This window comes from Sparus aurata, chromosome 9, assembly GCF_900880675.1.
Source record: "Sparus aurata chromosome 9, fSpaAur1.1, whole genome shotgun sequence".
In the NCBI taxonomy this organism is placed as follows: Eukaryota; Metazoa; Chordata; class Actinopteri; order Spariformes; family Sparidae; genus Sparus; species Sparus aurata.
Genome location: NC_044195.1, coordinates 566,841 through 588,127, shown reverse-complemented (window position 1 = coordinate 588,127; position 21,287 = coordinate 566,841). Strand labels below are relative to the sequence as shown.

The 21,287-nt window shown below is 41.6% G+C and overlaps 1 long non-coding RNA gene across 1 annotated transcript; it reads right to left on the bottom strand.

The window, feature by feature from the left end:
* Window positions 1-18,833: 18,833 nt before the first annotated feature.
* LOC115587632 (uncharacterized) lies at window positions 18,834-21,085 on the bottom strand. The gene is made up of 3 exons (XR_003985097.1): window positions 21,006-21,085; window positions 19,690-19,778; window positions 18,834-19,560 (listed from the first exon to the last, which is right to left on the bottom strand). It is a non-coding gene; the product is annotated as an uncharacterized LOC115587632 (long non-coding RNA).
* Between the last annotated feature and the right edge of the window lie 202 nt (window positions 21,086-21,287).

Sequence of the window (21,287 nt, the reverse complement as noted above, 5' to 3'; positions counted from 1 at the left end):
ACTCCTCTGCGACACAGGAAACAACAGACGGATGTGGCAGGGAGTCCAAGCACTAACAGATTACAAGTCCAGGCAGGAGATCAACGACGATGTTGCTTCTCTTCCAGACAGGCTCAACAACTTCTTTGCACGCTTTGAAGCACCAAACCCGACAACCAGAGGGAGAGCTGGTCCTTCTCCACCATCTATCGGGCCAGACCTCACCATCAACGCAGCAGACACACGCAGGACCTTAACCAGGGTCAATCCATGGAGAGCGTGCTCAGAACCTGTGCTGGTGAGCTAGCAGATGTCCTGACTGACACAGGGGCGGTTCTAGGGGGGGGGGGCAACAGGGGCTAGTGCCCCCGTAACTCTGAGTCTGGACCCCCCTGTGGCCCTCCGGACAGGGAGTCTGCATCAATAATACAATGACAGATTTCTTGCAATGATTTTGTTCTGAAGGGAAAGGCAGAAATAAAGTGTCTCAGCAGTTTACTACCCAATCAAAATTGTTGAAATGTAAACACTGCTTTGTCTGAATGAGGGATTTATCCTTTTTTCCGGGTTGTATGTGCCCCCAGAGATTAAATTGGGCCGGAGCCCTCTGGAGCTCAGCTCCGCCTCCTCACCTCGTCAGTACAGCCAGCAGCAGCTGAGCTCCCTCTGCTTCAGTGTTTCATTGTAATCATGGGTGTAACTACCATTATATGACTTTTTAAAATCATTCATTTGGATCCCCATCAATACATCAGCCTGTTTTCAGAGCGCTGTGTCAGAGCTTCATTACTGAATCCGTTCCGCTCGTTTATTGAGATAAAACCTGAACCAATGAAACTCCAGTCCATGTTTTCACTGCTACGGGCATCTTCTCGCATACCGCGCAAGTGCACGCACGCACGCACACACACGGTGCTGCTGACGCACAGAAGGTGGGTGAAGTAACTGTCACAGCAAAATGTTAACTTTGTTAATTTACTGAGACTAAATGTCTGTTTTTTTCACCTTTTTGTTTTTGTTATGAAGTCTCTACATAGCTAATGCTACGTTAGCAAATTGTGAAAAGATGAGGAGGGCGAGTAGTTTTCATTTGATTAACCACCCTCCTCATTAGCTAAACGTAGATGAGCTAATGCTAAGTTAGCGTTTCCCATTAATCAAGTCATTCCGCCACAGTCTCTCACAGAAAAAAAAAAAGTTACATCGCGTCCCCACCACCGCCGCCGCCGTTGATAAAATATGTATTACGCTGATAGTGCAAGGTAAAAAAAAATAAATATTTTGAGAGAGAAGGGCTCCCCCTCCTTACAAAAGACAATTTTGCCCCCTAACAAAAAAGCCGGCCCCAACCTGGACCCCCCTATTAAAACTGGTCTAGAACCGCCACTGGACTGACATCTTCAACATCTCCGTCATCTGTTCCCCAGATGCTTCAAAACATCCACTATCATACCAGTAGCAAAGAAATCAGCTGTATCCTGTCTGAACGACTACCGCCCCATTGCACTGACACCAATTGTGATGAAGTGTTTTGAGCGGCTTGTCAAACCACACATCACAGCCAGCCTCCCTGCATCACATGACCCACATCAGTTTGCTTATCGTCCCAGCCGCTCCACAGAGGATGCAGTATCCACCGCTTTGCACTCAGTCCTCACTCATCTGGATCAGAAAGACACCTACGCCAGAATCCGGTACATTGATTTCAGCTCAGCATTCAATACCATCATCCCCCAGAAACTAATGGAGAAACTCCTCCTACTCGGCCTGAACACCGCCACATGCCTCTGGATCCAGGACTTTCTGACGGAGAGACCTCAGTCTGTCCGTGTTGGAAATAACACTTCCAACTCCATCTCGCTGAGCACAGGATCGCCTCAAGGCTGTGCACTAAGTCCTTTGTTGTTTACACTGCTAACACATGACTGTGCATCCAGACACAAGATCGTCAAGTTCACGGATGACACCACAGTGGTGGGACTAATTCATAGAAATGAGGAATCAATGTACGGGGAAGAAGTTAAACACCTAGAGGGTTGGTGCAGAGAAAATAATCTGGTGCTCAATGCTGACAAAACAAAGGAGATGATCATAGACTTCCGAAGCTCACAGCCTGAGCATGCTCTTCTCAGCATCAGCGGCCACACAGTGGAGAGAGTGGAGAACATCAAGTTCCTCAGAGTGCAGATCTCACAGGACCTAAGCTGGAATAAAAACACCTCAGGGATCACGAAACGGGCCCAGCAGAGGCTGTTTTTCCTGAGGAAGCTGAAACAAGCCTCTCTCTCCACCAGCATCCTCAGGACTTTCTACAGTGGTGTGGTGGAGAGAGTTCTAACATTTTGTATCCCGACATGGTAATCCAGCTGCAGTATATCAGATAAAAAAAGACCTGCAGAGAACAGTAAGAGGAGCTGAGAGGGTCATCAGAGTTTCCCTCCCCTCTGTCCATGAACTGTTCCAAAGCCACTGCAGGAGCAGAGCACTGAACATCATCACCACCCTCTCCACACATTCTTTGAACTGCTGCCATCAGGAAAACGGTTCCAGAGTCATAGAGGTTGAACTAACAGACTTATCAACAGCTTCCTTCCACAAGCTGTTAAGATTGCTGGACTGCTGATCTGGAGCATGACCACTGATGCAATTCATGAGCCTTTGTCATAGTTTTAGTTCTAAATTATTATATTTATATATTGTGTGTGTTTATTGTGTTTGTGTTATGGGATCCCAGAGAAACGTAATCTAAATTTTGCTGTACGACTTTTTTTGGTACAGCTAAATGACAATAAAGCTTGATTGATTGATTGATTGTTATGTTCCTAATAGTGATGGAATGTTAAGTACATTTACTCAAGTACTGTAGTTGAGTAAATTGTTGAAGTACTTTTGTCTTGAGGCAAAAATTGTAATTTTCACTCACAACAATTCATAGATAAAATGTGTCATTTGTTACTTTGCAGATTGCAAGTTGCATCAGAGCAAAAGTAGCACATTTTCATATAATTTGTATTCATTTAATCAGCAATTAAAAAACAAGACAAATACTGATTATGATCACCAGAAAAATGCAGAATATGGGATCCAATCATCAGACTGGTAAATAGTTCACCCATAGTATATGGTATATTCAACATTGGTTTGCATCATGTTTCGGGGAAGGTTACTTGAATTTTTTCAGGAATGTTCCATGCACAAGCGGGCTTGTAACCACGGTAACAGAGGACGACGGATAACCAAGATGTTGCATTCAAAATAACAACAACAACATAAGCCCTGATTGTTCTCTTTCTGACCAATACAACTAAATTACAATGAAGAGTGCCTCATGCAGATCACTGTAGATATCCCAAGTAACAAACAATATTCCTCACATCACGGTAGATGGAGTTACCAGGTAATCATTACTCGCTGCAAAGCCATGCTGCTTCTCGGAAGTATGAGTAACGTTATCTCTCTATAAAAGCAAAGAATCTCTGTCTGTCTGTGTGTCTGTGTGTCTGTGTGTGTTCCTCAAATATCTCTACTGATCAGGATCAGACTTGACCTGAGACTTACAACATGGCTGCTGCTTGGTTTAAGGGTGTGCAACGTCGGATTTGTTTGGACTGCAATGATACCGTTAATAAATTATTTCAGAAATGCTTTACCAATTCCGCTAGCATTGTCAACCATAGCCACCATAGTCAGGTAAGCACCAGAGCCAATTACTGCACACCGTAGCCACGTGCGCACCAGAGCCAATCACTGCAGAGCCCGACTCCACGACACACCTTAAGAAACAAGCGGATTTATACCTGCAGCGGCTCGAGCTGGACCTGGATTTTGTCGGCGGTTCGGTCCCGTTCTTTGCATCTAAACTGACTGTTGTGGATTAATGAGACTGAACAAGTCCGGACCGAGTCTGTTCCGGTCTGAGGAGATCCGGATATGCGAGGACAAGAAGCTGGAATCGGAATCGGTGGATGTTCGTGTGTAGCTAGCTGCTAGCCCACCCCCACGGCCCACCTCCTGAGTCGACGGACGTGCTGGCACGTCCAAAACTGGATTTACGGTAAATAATGTCCGCCACACTTTTTCATGAACATTGCCGTCACGTTTGCCTTGTGTCTGGTGCAGGAAGAAACGGTAAAAACGGCAGTGTTTGGTTTAGTGTGTAGTGTAGTCGTTTTTTTGTGTTGTGAGTCAAAACAATGAGGAGACGGCTGAATGTGGAGCAGGTAGTGCAGATCTTCATGCCTGAGCCTGGGGCATTGCCTGCATTTAAATGTAAATAGTTGCATATAACTTAAATTTTAAAAACTCACGCACAAAATTTAGCAAACAACAATTTATATTTGCATTATAAGGATTAGGGTTAGGGTTAATAAAAATGGTTCGTTAAACATATTTGTGGTTTTCACAGTAAAAAACTTTTTCCTACTCGGATTTTATGTCTTTTGTGATTTTAGGTCCATTGTGTTAATACAGTATGTCAAAGTGAAATAATAACTGTACAGTCACACATGAGGTTGTGCTAAAAATAATGACACCAAACAAGGCAAGGTAAATAGTTTTTACGGTGAAATATAATGGTAAAATCAAAAGTAGTTAAAAACTGCCAATTATATCCCTGACGTCCCACCTTCAAACACAACCTCATTTGGCCATCCATGAAAAAGCTACTTAACCTCCCACTTTTCTATAGGAATACATGCTTCCTACGAGCAATGTACTAGTTTCTCTAAACCAATTCAACCACTTCGTACTGAACACAAACTAACGTTATAACTGCCAGGTCACTTGAAAGACACTTTTGCTAACCAGTAGCCATAAAGACAGAGCTAAACACAGGAGTTAGCATACAAGCTAACAAGCTAGATTTAGCAACAAGCTACTTAGCTGGACTGCAACATTGTACAGCCATATGTGCTATTGCGAGTATTACTGTAACCACCACCACCATAGCTTTGTGGTTCCAGCAAAACAGCCTCTTGAGTCCTGACAAATCCCACAGCTCCCTCCTGCTCCTTGCTTTTCTTCTTCAGTCTTCTTATTTCTTCTCTTTGACGTGGGCAATGTTGGGGCATGTTTGGGCTTTAAGGCCACCCCCCCCCACACACACACACACACACACTGCCCAGATTCAAACCAACTGCCTTTATCTGACCACTCTGTTGACTCTCGTCTGACCTGTTTGGTAGAAAAGTTGCATTGAAACATACCGCCTCGATGGCTGCCAGTTACACAGTAGCATGTACGTTCTGTGCTTGCGCGAGATCGGGTGGCACTAGTCTCGTGCCAGTAATCCAAAACATGAAAACAGGAAATGACGGAACAGAGTGTATAAAAAAACAAAGCGCACAGCGGCACACACAGAATTTAGCCCCTCCCACACACCGCGCTGATTTGCTAGCACACCGCCAATCAGAATGGTCATACAGCTAGTACACAACCAATCAGAGTATCCAATGGCTCAGACAGCCAACAGCCAATGTTTTCAGACTTCGCAAGTTGAATTGGAGCAGATGCTGTCCACGTGGTCCCAAAAGCTTCCAACGCAGCTGAACACAACGAACAGATTTGTTCCCGAACTCGTCCGAGTCTCCCCAAAAGCTTCAGATGGCCAATGGTTGGCCCGGTGTGTTTCAGGTTTTAAAGTGTCTGACCAGGTGAGAGCAGGCACTACGCCTGTGCGGGGGAGGGGCACTGCCAGCAGCGTATGCACGAGAGTGATTGACACATCTCAGACACTCTCCTTGGCTCTAATTGTGCATTGAGCCAGGAGCGATGGATTCTTGCAAATCAAATTACAGCCACTGGGTGGAGCCACAGATTGCGGATTTTTACACAGCTGACCTGTATCTTATTCTACTGTCAGATCATAATGACAGTTTTAGCAAATATAACACAAAATGGTTACAGACTACAGCTTTAAATGCCTGGCAAGCTCTGGCAAGCTAACTTGCTTTATTAGGATTTACTTGAACGCTGTCTCTTAATGTTCCCTGGATATTTAATAGCAGATTTTTCTGCTGTAATATTTACATTATAGTTTTGATCTCAGAACCTTGTGGGAATGTAAATTGAATATTCTGGGAACGTTACTTGAAAAGTTGCCCCAAATGAACCCTAGATGTTGAAATATCAAGTTTATTCTTGAGTACAACAAATGTTACTGTTTCATTCCCACCATGTTAGTGAAATGTTACTGTAATGATCGAAGAAGCACGTTCTGTGAAAGTAAGACAAAAGTTCCAAGAAGATTGCCTTAATGGTTCCCCCTAATATTCTTTAGTTGACTAGTTTTTCTGATGTAATATCAACAATACTGTTACATTCTATGAACATTCTTCAGCTGAACATTCCATTGAGGGTTTCCTGAAGGTTTCAAATTAATGTTCCCTAGTTGTTTAACGTTTTGTTATTGTTATGATAACAGTAGGTTTGGAGAGGTTAGATTGTAGATGGATTGTTCAAGAAACAATTTTTCAAGTTTTTCTGATGCAATACCGACATTAATGTTATGTTATCAGATCATTCTTGGAAGGATAGTTAAGTTCTTCAAAAAACAATAACTGAATGATTCCCCTTATCATAAAGGATAAAAGTTTTTCTAATAAAAAAAACAACATTATTGTTACATTCATGAACGTTTCTGTGTTACGTTGCCTAGATATCTGACATGTAAAATCATTGTAAATGTTATGTTGGGACGGCTATCTTAATGGCTCCCCGTAACGTTCCATTTTTGTTGAAATGGCAAGCTTTTCTGACATAAAACCATTGGAAATTCTACATTTTCAGGATCTTCTGGGAAGGTTAGATGAATTTTCCAGCAGGGTTACTTGAAGGTCTGCCCTTAACAAACTCTGCATGTTGAAGCAGTCAGGTCTCTCTGACATAATACCAACATTATTGTTACATTCTTTGAACATTATTAGTTTAACATTCCAAAGAAGCTTCCTTGAACTCCAAATAATGTTCCCTGGATTTTAAAATGGCAGTTTTTTCTGACACAAAACCAGCATTTTTGCTATATTCCTAGAATACTCAGGGAGGGATACTTGAACGGTCCAGTAAGGTTACTATCATGACTCTTGATTCTTGTTCTTTGTGTAGTGTTCTTGTGTCTGGTTTTGTCTTGTGGTTTCTTGTATTTGATTTCCATGTCTTTTTATCATGTCTTGTTGTGTCTTATGTTTTGATTGTGTCCTTTAAGTGTCTCTTATGTTCTTCCCTCTGTCTCCCTCTGTCTGTAGTATTGTTCCCTCCATGTTTTTTCCTTTGTGCTCCTCCCCCTCGTTACCTCACCTGGCCTCCTCCCTCCTGTCTCTCCTCCCCTGTTCCTCGTCTTGTCATTAGTGTCTGTGTATTTAGTCTGTGGCTGTGTCCAAATTCAGGGGCACCATCCTTCGGAGTGCGTATTTGAAGTGCAATTACGTCACTAAGCCGTGCGAAGCCTGTCCAAATTCAAAGTGTGCTCCAAATGCTCCCCACAAATGCCTCCTTCTTTTGCCTGTTCCTGGAGGACACACTGCTACTATCCTTCGCGGCTACAAATTGCCCAAGATTCATTGCGCGCCTAAAGAGAATAAATAAATAAATAAATAATGGTGACCTCAAGTGGTGCAGATCTCTCATTTAAATGTAAGTATTGAGAATGTGCTCAGTTTTTAGTCATTTGAGCATCAAATGCCAGATATGTTAAAATCCAAGGGACCTTAAAACCTCAAAATATCAGTTAAAATACGTTGGTAATGCTCAACTTAATGCCTTTTGCTTTCAACCATCAGACGTTCAGAGGTTGACTTGTATCTTATATCTTATCGTGACCATGGAGATGTTATAGACTCGTTTTACTTCATGTACATAAATGGACCAAGATGAACAGATTTAGATCAGGCTGTGATCCGTGAAAAGTCTAGTTAAACGTTGGAATAAAGAGCTGTGTTTATGATCATCATTATGATGATTATATTTGTTTGCTGTATTAGAACTCTTTTGTCTGTTTTACATTTCATTGTGTTTTAGGGAGCAAACAGAGAAGCTTCATCACTGTCCGAGGTCAGAACAACATTTGTTTACAGGGCGAAACATTCCGCCGACTGGACGGGAGTATGGCTATAATATATAATAATAAATAATAAATGATAAATAGCCAATTTGTCAGTCCTGATGTCACTTTTTGTAAATCTTTGCATCCCTGTGTTAATGTGATCTTGTGTTTACCTTTTCTCTTGCTTCGAGGAGGAAGAAGACATGAGGCTGCAGAGAGGATGGAGAGGCACTTCTCTGCTCCAGACAACAATCCTGACATTATTTCGGTTATTTAGTTAATTTATGAGTTATTTTTAAATTATTTGTTCATAATTTTTTATTTTATATAATTCATGAAATAAAATATTGTTTTATTGTAACACATTGTCTATTCCATTCAGTATTTACAGCTTAAGTACAATTTATAACAGCAAACAGCATCAAGTGCTACTTTTCAGGGACAACAAGGGATTTAATGTTTTCTTAACATTTATAACTATTCACAAAATTACAGCATAAATAACTATTTACAGATTATTATTCACTATTAACAAAAACAATTATGATTAAAAACAATATTAAAACAGTTAGAGATGATGGACAGTAACAGGCTGAGCAGGAGTCCCTGCAGTGCTGCTGGGCTGGATGGTGTCAGTGGGACATCATCTGGGTCGGTACTCAGGGTGTTTGGGGGTCCAGTCTCCTCTGTCCACCACATCGTCCGTCAACCGGGTCTGCAGTTCTGACTCCATCCACGGCTGCCAGGTCATTAAGAATGTTTTAAGAAAGAGGCAAGAATTATAATTTCATACTCTAATTATAATAATAATAATCATAATAAATTACAGCAAACAAAACTATCTACCAAACATTCTAAATACAATGCCTTTAAAATCTAAATTAAAACCATATGTGGTGATCAGCAGTTTACGTTAGCATTAACGTAATGTATCGGTATGTTATTGAGCCCATACTGTTAGCTAGCTAATAATGATAATATTGATAAGATTACTGTGGGTTCAATAACAGGTTTACCTCTCCACGGTCCTCTCAGCCCGAGATAAACCACAGCCGCTTCTACTCTTCCTCCACAAGCAGGAGGATTAAAAAGGAAATCAGGAATTCCTGAAGCTCAAACAGATCTGACAGTCAAACTTTACTCTTCTTGTCACTTTCGCGGACCTTACCTCACCAGAAATAGTGAGGTGCGGGTAGGGGCAGAAACATCTGGTGACACAACCAGGAAATGCTGCGAAGGGTAGACCGTCCAATTTCACAACAGGCTGACGAGGCCTGCAGGTCTCTCTGAAGGACCCTGCCTTTGCTGGCGGCGAAGGATGGGTCCTTGAAGGATGCTGCCCCTGAATTTGGACACAGCCTGTGTCTTCCCTGCACTCCTTGTCTGTTCATTGCTTATGTTGCATCTGTGCATGTTCCTGCCTGATGTTCTCCTAGTGCCTCATCTTCTGTTTGGTATGTTTTGGATTTTTGCATTTTGCACTTTGGTTTCAATTTGTACTTTGCCCTTTTTCTTTGCACTTTGTTGAATTGCTGTTTTGTTGCTACTTTGTCTTTGGTCCTCTTTTTGTCTGTTTTTTGTACCTGGTTCAGCTTGAGAATAAAGCTCGCTTTTTGTTTCCCACATATCCTTGTCCCGTGAATAACTGCATTTGGGTCCAACTCTTATCCTTTTAGTTTTTTTTCCCCTTTAACCTCAGCATGACAGTTACCTATACATTTCCCCTTAGTGTTGCCTAATTCAAACAATGGCAAATGTTTCTGACATAAAAAACATACTTGCATACGTTACTACATTTTCGGGATGTTCTGGGAAGGTTGGATGAATGTTTCAGGATTGTAACTTGATAGTTTTCCCTTAATGAATCCTGCATGTTGCAAATGCAAAGGTTTTGTTTTTTTTACGTTCTCAGATCCTTCTGGGAAGGTTATTGGAATGATCCAGGTGAGAAAGTTTAAAGTTTGTACTGATGTAATACCAACATTGTTGATACATTCTATGAACATGCTTTAATTGATAGTTCCATTAAAGGTTACTCAAAGGTTTCAAATTAATGTTCCCTAGATATTAAAACAGCACGTTTTTCTGAAAAAAAAAAAACAGTATTTCACTTGAGCAGTAAAATATTCTCTGTTCACCACTTTGCATGATTGTTGAATTCCCTCTGATATGAACCTTCATCGTTGTTTATTATGCAGCTGTTGGGTTTAAATCTGTTAAGAAATGAGACATGGACACGGAGATTGTCTTTCTAGGCAAAGGGGAAGAGCAGAAGTCAGCACACAAAGTCTGGGCTCCTGAGTTCCAATGAGCTGCTCTCCCCAAGCATCTTTTATTCACCTACAACAGGGCGTAAACGTATATGATTGGCTCTTTGACAGTACATATGAGTCATACAGTTGTTATGCACGATGGAGAAGTACACGTACACACTTTCGGACCTATGGCCTTCAGCATCTATCCTTCACACAAACATTCTTATGATGTCCACCATCAGTTATTCATACAAGATGCCATTCGAAGCCTTGTGGTCCCGCCGGAGGGTGAGTGTGTTTCTTCGCAGTACTTTTCCAGGAGCTCGGTACATTTCCACAAACATATAAAGGAAGACAAGCAGGTTATATCAATGCAATGCAAGAAACTGATAATATAAGCATAATTTTTCCAACACAGCCCATGATATTGATGTCATCATGTTGGTTCTGAAAGCATACTTGTGAGGGTCCAGGCTGGCTGGGATGTTGCCTGTGATGTGCTGGAGAACCAGTTTCTCGAATCACTTGGGGTGGAGTGAGAGCCAGAGTGCATTAGTCATTAGACTAGACACTGCAGACCTTTTAGGTAGAGGTGTGAGATGTTTAAATATAAACATCAGAAAAACATCGGAAATAACATCAGCCAACTGATCTGCACATATTTTTAAGTACATAGCAATGTATATCATCAGGAAGAACAGCCTTATTTAAAGTCATGGTCAAAAGTTTACATACATTTGTGAAGAACATATAATTCATAGAAGTTTTCAATTCCAATGATTACTACAGCTCACATTTTTCTGTGATGGAATGAGTGGTACACATACTATTTTGTAGCAAAAAAACCCCATCAAAGTTTGGTTCTAATTCGGGTCAAAAATGTTTAATTATAATATTTGGTTAAATGTCCCTTAGCCATTTTTGATAGCAATAGATCTCTAGCTGCGTATTTGGAGCAAGGTTTTTTCTTCTTGCATGGCAGCCTTTCAGCTCATGTTAATGCAAAACACACTTGACTGTGCACACTTACCCTTTTCACACGTAGAGGTCGCATCATCGCTGCAGCAGTGGTTTGTCAATGCTTGGCTTCAATTCACCTCCTCTCGTTGTTTGTTCAAACAGAACAAAGCTGCTCCGGTGTAAAGATGCACCAGTGTGTAATTTACACAGAAAGCCGGCCTCCTGTTAATCTGCACATGTACCTTTATTATCATATGGATGCTGTTATAATGTGTTGAGGTACAGATCCTGACCTATCATGCATCCTGGAAAGTGAAATTAAATTTTTGCTTCTAAATTGTTTAATTACATAATTAACATCAGTAAACTGGAGGCTGTCTGGCTCTTGTCACTCGTGTGGAGGGAGGCTGTTTTCCGTGGCAAAGTTCACTGAGGTCTTGATCAGGAGGACTGACCGCCTCGGTGATGTTTTATCAAGACAATAACAACACAATAGTGGAAGGGCACACACATATGAGTTAAAGTTTTTTGCCCGGGGTCAGATGCTGTTTTTCAGGCAGAAATGTGATGAAGAGTCAGCAGGACAGACACTTCTCGTTTGTATATATATGTGTTTTTCTTTTTTTTTCCCCCCCTCATTTAAAGTCCGTTTAAAGCAAAATCAGCCATTTTTTTCTTCTAAACACATTAAACAGGTCGTAAATGTGTTTACTTAAAACATGTAAAAGCCATTCGGCCATGTAGAATTTAATTTTGTTGAACTGTTTTTCAACTTTTCTGTGTTCAGGATTTAATGGGCGGGTCAGAAATCATGCAAATCATGGCCGTGTTTCGCATAAACCCGGCCCTGCTGCGGAAGTGGTATAAATACATTCAGCACATCAGCTTCAGCGGTTCTCCCACTCGCTCTCCAGTCGTGGATAGCATTGCTTACAATAGTTTGCAGCTAGCTAACCAGCCAACCAGTCAGCTAACCAGTCATGTCTCCTCCACATCGCTCATGCATCTTTCCTGGATGCCACAGTGTGCAGGGTGACGGAGCTGTTAGCTTATTTAAGTTTCCTTCGGACGACAACGTAAGGAAACGGTGGATCGATTTTGTCAAGAGGAGCTAACGTTACTGTGGGGAGTTTAACATCACCACCATCACCTCTCTGCAGTGTCCACTTTACCCCTGATAGTTTCAGCAACTATCCCCAGGTAATGTCTGGATTTCTGCAGAGTCCGTTGACGCTGGTCACTGGGACCCTCACAAACCGACCCTCTCCGTCTCCGGCTGGCATCCTCTCCTCCCGCCGACAGCGAGTGCCACCGGCATAATGTGGCCGCCGCAGCAGGAGGGAGAGGGTCGGCTGCGGCGGCGACGGCGGGTCCCACCGGCGGTATGTGGAGGTAGTATCAGGGCCGCATTATTGGTGAGCTGTCCCAGTGTGAACGAATAATCCGGAGGCATGGAGCGAGGGCGTGTCGGTCTGACAGTCTGATAACTGCACAGGTCCTTCACTCAACTAAATACAGAGCAAAGCAATGTTACAGGACCGAACAAACTGTCTCTGGCAACTTATGAGGAAAACAAATACCACAGCTGTATGTGGAGAAGCATCTGTCCTCCTGTCCGTCCTCTGCATGTCCTCCCGCTCAGAAAACAGCGTTTGTCCCCGGCAAAAACTTTAACTCACTGAGTTTTTGTGACGAAAATAAATCATCGCGACCGTCAGCCCTCCTGACCGAGACTTCAGGAAACTGTCCCCCAGAAAACAGCCTCCGTAGGCGACGCAGAAGAAGAACACAGTGTTTCCAAATGTCTCTGCACAGTCGCCCTGAACTGTTTCTTCTGGGGTCTCATCACAAAACCTCTTTCTCTTTCTCTCACAGCTGACTTCTTTTTTGAATTGAGGTGGAATCCCCATTTCATTAGCCATCAATGTTGCCTCAGAGAGGAGGGAATCCCATTCATTTCTAAGAGCCTGCATCTCATCTTTGAGTGCATTTCCATTGGCTGCCTCCATCTCCAGAGAAATGTTCCCTGACTGGAGTATCACATTCCTGCAATCAATACACTGCAATACTTTCAACCAAATGGTGAGAAGTACAATGGCATCAAATGACATAAAGTACTTCCTTCAGCTCTAGCATCATTTGACAGACTGCATGTACTGAGTATGGAACTAAGGGCCTCAATGACACTCGCTAAGTGTTTTGCTGGTGGTTTAACGGCATCAATTCTTGCACTCCAGCGAGTGTCAGACAAGCTGTGGAGAGAGCAGCCGGTACTTTCCTTGTATACGGCCCATCGCTCTGGACTGGCACTCACACATTTGTAAAGACGATTGATGAAGCCAAAAAAAGTTGACACTTAATCACTTGATCCTGCAGCAAGATTTAACGTGTGGGCAGCACAAGGTGAAAATGTGGCCAGATTGTTGGTCTTTAGTATTTGGGCTTGTACTCCCTGAACTTTCCCAGACATATTTGCAGCGTTGTCACAGCCTCATCCCCTGCAATCACCAATATCTCTCCCTAGTTTCTTAAGCACATCCTCCATCATCCCTGCTGTTTCACTCCCTGTTTTTTTTTTGTGAAATTGTTTGAATTCAATAAACCTTTCTGTTATCTCCCATTCATTTGCATCCTCATTATAATGGACATATCTAATGAGCAAAACAGACAAATGTCTGGTGTGGCATCACAAATAATGCTGTAATAAATGGCATCCTCTTTTTCTCTCAAAATAGATTGAAGGACTCTTTTCCCACACAGTTCAATGAACTCATTTTGAATGTCTGAGGACAAATAATGAGTAAGTCTGGTTTCTTTGGTTGAGTTCCTCACTTTGTCTCGGTGCTCTTTTAAAAGTGCATCATAGTGGGATACTAGTTCTAGTGTTCCCAAGTAGTTCCCATTGTGGACATCGCCTAACTTTTTTGTTTTACCTCTGAAAGGCAAATTTCTGGATGCCAAGTGCAGCATAACATCAAGTAGTCACTCCAAGAGAGCAATATTTCTTTCTGTTTCAGACTGCATCTGTCTTTGCAGATGGTGGTCTGTCCCTTTTGCAGCCATAATAGAACATTGCAAGTTTTTCCACTTCCAGTAACAATCCCTGTGTGCTCGGTTGTTTTCATGGCTTGGGAATTTGTCATACATGCGGCGCCATTTGACATCACACATCTTGTAACCATGTTCGCTACTCAGAGCACTTTGAAAAGGTCTTTTTACGTCACATGAAAAAAGAATGCATGGAATGCAGAAGAGTGCATTTACACTCTGCCTTTGTATATTTTACGTAATCTGGAAATGGCTTTCCCTCAGAATCTTTGGCCATTTGTTTTTCCTCTGTGGTAGCTCATTTTCTAACAATGCTTGCTCTGTCACTGTCAGTTACTTTTTCTGGACACAACCCTGATCAGCAGACAGCAGATCTTCAGGTTCTGCATGCTGCTTAGTCTCACCAATGTCCGTCAACTCAGCCTCTCTCTGCTCCTGACTCTTCGCTGCTTCTTCCTCATCATCTGTGCTGCTAGTGCTCGCCCTGTTCTCTTCCTTTATTTGAACCCCTCTGGTGTCCTCTCTGGCTGCTGCATCATGGCCTGAAGAGGGACCTGGCTCTGAACTATCTATAATGTGCATAATACAGTCTGTTATAAATCCATACTGATACAGTGATGAATGTAAATTGTCTCACCACATTAACATTGAACTTTAAATGAACTCCATACTAAGTAGCCTCACAATTGTTGCTCATGAAAGAAAAGAAATATCTTAAATTCATTTGAAAGTGAGCCTGGATTTTCCATTTTAAGGTAGCAGTCTTTTCAGCCTAATTCAGCCTGTTGTCTGTTATCACCAAAACTTTAATATGCTAACTAGCTTGGTAGCTGCTAACTAGCTTGGTAGCTGCTCCCCGTATAAATGAACATGTTGAACCTAAAGCCTTTATCTATGGATTGTACTGCTCACCTCCTTCTCCTTCAGCTGGTTTTGGGTTGAGGGCAGGTGTCCTCCTGAGGCTGAATCTGTGCATGTTGAGGGCTCCTCATTAGTTATGAAACTGGTCATTAGCACCAGCAGAATGTCATATTTTATCTTGCATATTAGCCTCGTAGCCTAGTTTATCACACAAGTTCATCTAGTTTTGTGCAGACCTAAATGACATTCATCAGATCTCCCATGGCAATAAAGGTAGAGACTTTAAATAAAATGGCACTGCAGCTAACTGTAAAATGTTCTCTTGATAGGCTAATCCAACCACGTTCATACGAAATCTGTTGGTCTATCATTGGCTAGCATATTGTAAACACCAAGGTCAGTGACTAATACCTTTCTTTGAAAAACTGAGTCACTAGTTGTCTGCCCTTTTTCTCCCTCTCAGCTTTCTGCTGCTTCTCCTTCTGCTTCTCCCTGCTTAGCGACTTCTCATGTGTACACCTGCATGCAGTGGTAGCGCTCACGTTAGAACAGCTCATCATTCTCTGAGCAGACACATTTCACCTGTCCCGCTCTGCCAGAATCAGACTGTACCAAAAAGAGAGAGAGAGAGGGGGGGGGGGGGGTAAATGACAACATGATAAAGAATTCCAGAATAATGTTATAGAAAACAACAACCAAATTCAATTAGCTTATTTTAACAGAGAAATTATACATTTTATTTCAAAAGCCTAAACAGGGCAACATTATTAAAATAATATTATTAGCCCCTCAAAGGGCCCCCTGTCAGTGCCGGGCCCTTGGAATCGTTCTAACCTTTCCCCCCCTGGCAGCGCCCCTGGTAAAATCAAATGACATTTTGAGCAATATTTAGCTCCTTTCCCAGTAAGCTAGCATGACATGTTTGGTATCAGCGGATTCATTTCAATTTCAAGATTTCTATGATGCTTATGGCTTAAATAAATCTTAAAAAACTGAGCCTGTGACGGCCTTCAGAAGACAGTAATGTTAATGCTTGTCGATCCACCATCATTTTCAGAGGATTAAAACCAGCGGTGTAGTGGTCCCTGCATGGAGAAGTGGGTATACTCTCAATTTTTGCCCTTTTTTAACACAGCCAAGAAAAACACCCTGTTTTAGAAATAGTGACATGTGAGACTACTCTATTTAGTTTACCCAAAAATCTGTCAGTAGTATTTGCTCATTGTCACATAATCTCTGCTGCTTGATCTCAGGGAGGAAGGATGACGAAATTAGTAAACCAATACTGGCCCACAGACTAGTGAGAGACAACTATGCATTTAGTGTGAACTATTCCTTATTCCTTAGCTCTCCTTTGTCCTGACTCCTGGACTTCCCTTCCTCATAAACATCCAAAGAACTCAATGTTAATATTCCTGAACATGGCAGTGTTGAAATATTTTATGTAAACTTTATGTAAATCTTTTATCATCTTTTTATTAATTATTTTATATAGATTTTGCTGTTTTAATCTGTTTTAACTAATCTTTCATCCTAGCCTTTATTGTACTTTATATTATTTTATTCCTTTTATTATTTAAGATTTTAATAGTTTTATTGCATTTCATTATCTTCATTTCTATTCTTTTGTAGTTTCTGAGAGCAGTAACAGGGATGAGTTGATGTAGGAGATTTTCTTCATTGAAAAGAAGGTTTTAAGCTCCAACAATTGAAGCTTAATTGGCAAAGTTTCAGGAGCAGGACCACACCTCAACAGCGCCAACTTCCGCATTTCTATAAATAACCACCTGGCCCTCTCCTCTGCTTCGCTCTCGTATTCTGCGCTCTCGCACGCAGAAACGAGATCACGCGACATCGCCTCGCCCGAGCACATCCAAACTTTTGTACGAGCAACATCTCCCCCAACTGTATCCGTCTGCAGCCTGCAAGAGAGGGGCGTAACCTGTAGTGGGCGTAACCTGTAGTTACGTCACTGCTACAGGTTACGCCCACTATGCACGCTTCTTAAAGGGATATGAGCCTAAATAGGTACTACTACAGTTTGACCACGGTCCACCAGCACAAACGTCAATGTCTACGCAATCTTTGCCCTATAATAGATGTATTCTTTCTATTGTTTATTTGTTTTAGTGATAAACGAGTAAAAAGGCACTTAAGACACTGTCAGAGACCAGAATTCATAAGTAAATGGATTAAATGAATAAATATATAAATTTCATTGCTTGTGTGGGTGTGAGTAAGATAGCGAAACATTCATGTGTTAAAAACAACGTGTGAATTAAAATCGTATGTGTTAAGCATGTGTGTGTTCATTTATTTGAACAGTTCCTTATTGCAGAGGGCGACAGCTGATGGTGTGACTGACTTTTTAGCCATTCTTCTTGGCCATTTGTATGGCCAGTCTGCAGCAGCTGTAATGCTGAGTGGAGGGGATGAGTGGAATCCTGATAAATCAGGAAAGCCCTTTTTTTTATTGTCACCTGTATGAGTCCTGGAGTTGAAGTTGTTTTTGTCCAGTGATCTTGTTGGCCAGGGGCCTTATTTAGAAGGCATACGCCACTCTCTTCGCACACCGTGGAGTTTATAAAAAGAGAACTTGACGGAAAAATGTGCGGTCCTCCACGCAAACTCTGACCCATGCGTAGGCACATAACTGGGGTAAGGAGAAACTGCGCCACTGATGGCAGACGAAAGAAACGGGAGAAACTGTGTGAAACTGATACTGATCGTGTAAAATAAATAGTAATATTACCTCTCATATATGAACAGTTTATTTGCAAGAAATGGTTAAAAAAACAACAATTTCTACAATGAATAAACAAACATACTCCCTGGAGTGCACACAGGAAACATATGATTTAGAACAATAGTAATACAACAGTAGGACAAATTACGTTTACACTGATATGAATGCAGTTTAATATATTTATATCCTATATCATATAGACCATTTCGTTTCATCTCCGTTTTCAATGCATAACACATAAAGCACTTTGTATCTGTGTTTTCTTGCTATGTAAATATAAAGACTATAATTATCTTATATTATTAGTCTGAAGGACTGTTAGTCAATCAGGGTAATTCTCACACGTGCCGTGCGCCAGCGTTTGGATGTGATGCGTCGCTTGTGAAAATACAGGTATGGAAACAAATACGAAACAATCATTTAATAAATTCCTTCATGGTGGTGTTTAACTCGGAAAAGACATTTTTTATCTCCCGCAGTTCCCTGGAAACATCATTTATTGCAGTGATGGTGTTTCTCTGCATTTGCAGGACTGCATCTGTAAGGACACAGCCGCTGGAGGGCATGAGGGGCATCGGTGTCCCCCTCCACCTCCGTCACCACGTCACTCAGGAGGGATTCCCCAATGATCCCCACCAGTTTTTCATCCAGCGGGGTGAGCTCCGGTGGCCGTTCCCCCGCCCGTGACACAGACGCTCTGCCTGTGTGATGACAGGCGCTTTTTTTTGTTTCCACTGTTATGTCTGACCACTTTTTTTCACTTCGGCCACACTCTGATGCAACATTATTTACATTGTCTGCCACAGTAGCTTAACATCATGGTGATAGGCCCCGGTGCAAATACTTTTTTTGTGCCCCCCATCCTAGACACAAGCCACACTCGTGATTGCAGGCACGCACACACAGGCTTGGACACACACACAATGCACAAGTGATTTAAATGTTCATAAATCAGCTTTTTATTAGTTCTTTGACTGCCATGACAGAGAGAACATGGTCTGCTGACAAACATCTGCTTGCGAGCATGGTAGTGCCTAGACTTGTGTAAATATAAATGCTTCTCCTGTTAGGAAATACTTGTTAAGTGTTGTGTGATTTGACTTTAACAAAGTGCATCAACAGTTAAATGTCATGTACCTGTACCTGATGAACGGTTGCTTGTACTGGACACTTATAAAGCAGTTAATAACATGGCTCCAAGTTTTATGGAGCCAAATGATGCTGATGGAACTATGAAATGAAACAGACCAATTGCATATACATTACAAAACGATAACAATATCCTGTATAAAATTTAAGTTTATACATATGTATGCACACATACTCACATTTGATACATACTCTACAGTTTGTAAGTGTGCACTGCTCTAGTCTAACACACACTGTGTATTACTCCACCGCAGAAAACAGTCCCCAACAAATGCACCATTTACTACAGTTTTGAGTTAAACAGAAGAGAATGGTTAGAGGCCCCCGTAGGGCTGTGACACATTTCCTTGGAGGGGTTAAAAGAAAAAAAAAAGTCAATCTGTGAAGATATTACACCTTATAGCTGGCTAAGAAATGCCTCAGAGGAGAGGGCTCTTCGCATTCTATCTTTATCGGCTTGTAGCTTCTCTGTTGCCTCCTCTGATAAATGTTTCATCAAGTCAGCTTGCATCATTTCCAATTCACTGTCAAAAAAAGAACAAACATTAAATGAAAGGTTTCAAGTAGATTTTGCAATATTCTTTATGAGAATGGGTATATTTCATTACACATTGAAATATGTCTATCATCAATTCTTTATATATTAATCTTACCATGGTTCATATTGTGGGCCCCTTCTGAACCTGGCCACAGCCTCTGGCACTGTCAATGTGTACTTTTCAACCAGGGTGTAGACTGTCACCTGGACAGGATTATTGACATTTGTTAAATTAGAAAACAGTCACAACTGAATGTAGCCTTTAACTATGTTATGTCTAGTTTGATATCACATCCTTATGACGCTCTTAGAGTGCAATAGGCTATGTAAGATTTGACAAAAGTAAAAAAAGGAATATTCTACAACACAGGTCTGAATGCTCTGAACAATTTTGAGTTTGTCAAGCACCCCACAAGCATTAAAAAATGAGGAAGGTTTTAATATTACACATCTGTATTGTTCCATTTCAAGGTTCTTTCATCTATCATTTATCTATCTATCAAGTGTGAGGTGTGATATGAAAAACCAGTATGTACAATATGAAGCACAGTGCCAATATTAATAAATGTATGTAAACAAAACAATCATGTCATACTTCTGGCAAAAGGACATCAAAAATGAAAGCAACCCAATCTGTCAGCTGTCTCGCCCTTGGCGTTTCCCTTATGACCAAGAACAGGAAGGAGACAACTTGGTCAAGTGGTTCATCCTCAAAATAAAGGGTGGGCCTCTCCTTCCCGTGCTCCCATGCTGACAGAAGATCCCCGGTTATGATAGCTTGAAACTGTATAGGTTTGTGTTTTACTGTAAATTTGAACAACAACCTCAAACAAACTAATCACGGCACAACACAAATGCTTGTGGTCAAGCTCTCCATAATACTAATATTGCACATGAATGTCACAGTTGAGCTGGTGATCCTTATCAAAGTTACCGGTTTAATGTCATTACTAATTTTAAATTGCTGCACTAGACCACGCTAAAAGTAATGTTTTTGAATTAGCGGGTTAATATTACAGCGGAAACACAATTTTCAAGTTATTTCTGGTTATATTACAACAGCCACAATTTCTAGCTTAGATTTATCTACTTGGGTCAACCTTTTAGGATCGTTGAGAATAGAAATACATACATTTACGTTGCATGTCATTTACCAAACGGGCAAGTAAATAAGTTCCCAGTCTGGGATCAGTAAAGTAATTCTACTTAAGTAACCCCCTCTGAACCCCCTCCATCTTGCTAACGTTACCTTGTTTGGTTCAGTTTCCACAGCAACGGGCTAGCCTCGTTCTGTCTGCCCAATAATATTTAATACTGTGGATAAAATATATAGCTTACTTGCTTAGTTCATCGCCCCGGGTAATAATATAACTATGTGCAGCAATTGTATACGTGTGTTACATTAACTAAATAAAATATAAGGACACTTACAGTCTGGATACGATCCGCCTTTTTTCGTTTTTGAGACATCTCTTGTGTATTTCCTTGTTCTGTTCTTGCTTTTGGCGGTCTCATTCTACATGTCGCGTGGTTCAACATGATTTACACAACTACACCCATCCAGTTCCAGCCATCACCGCAGCTAAACTTTGCGGGGGCTCCTGGCACAGGGATGCCAGCGCCCTCTGCTTTCTGTGTCCAGCAACCACAGCAGCTTGCTTCAACCGGGGCTCCTGGCACCGAGATGCCAGCGACCACAGCAGCTTGCTTCAA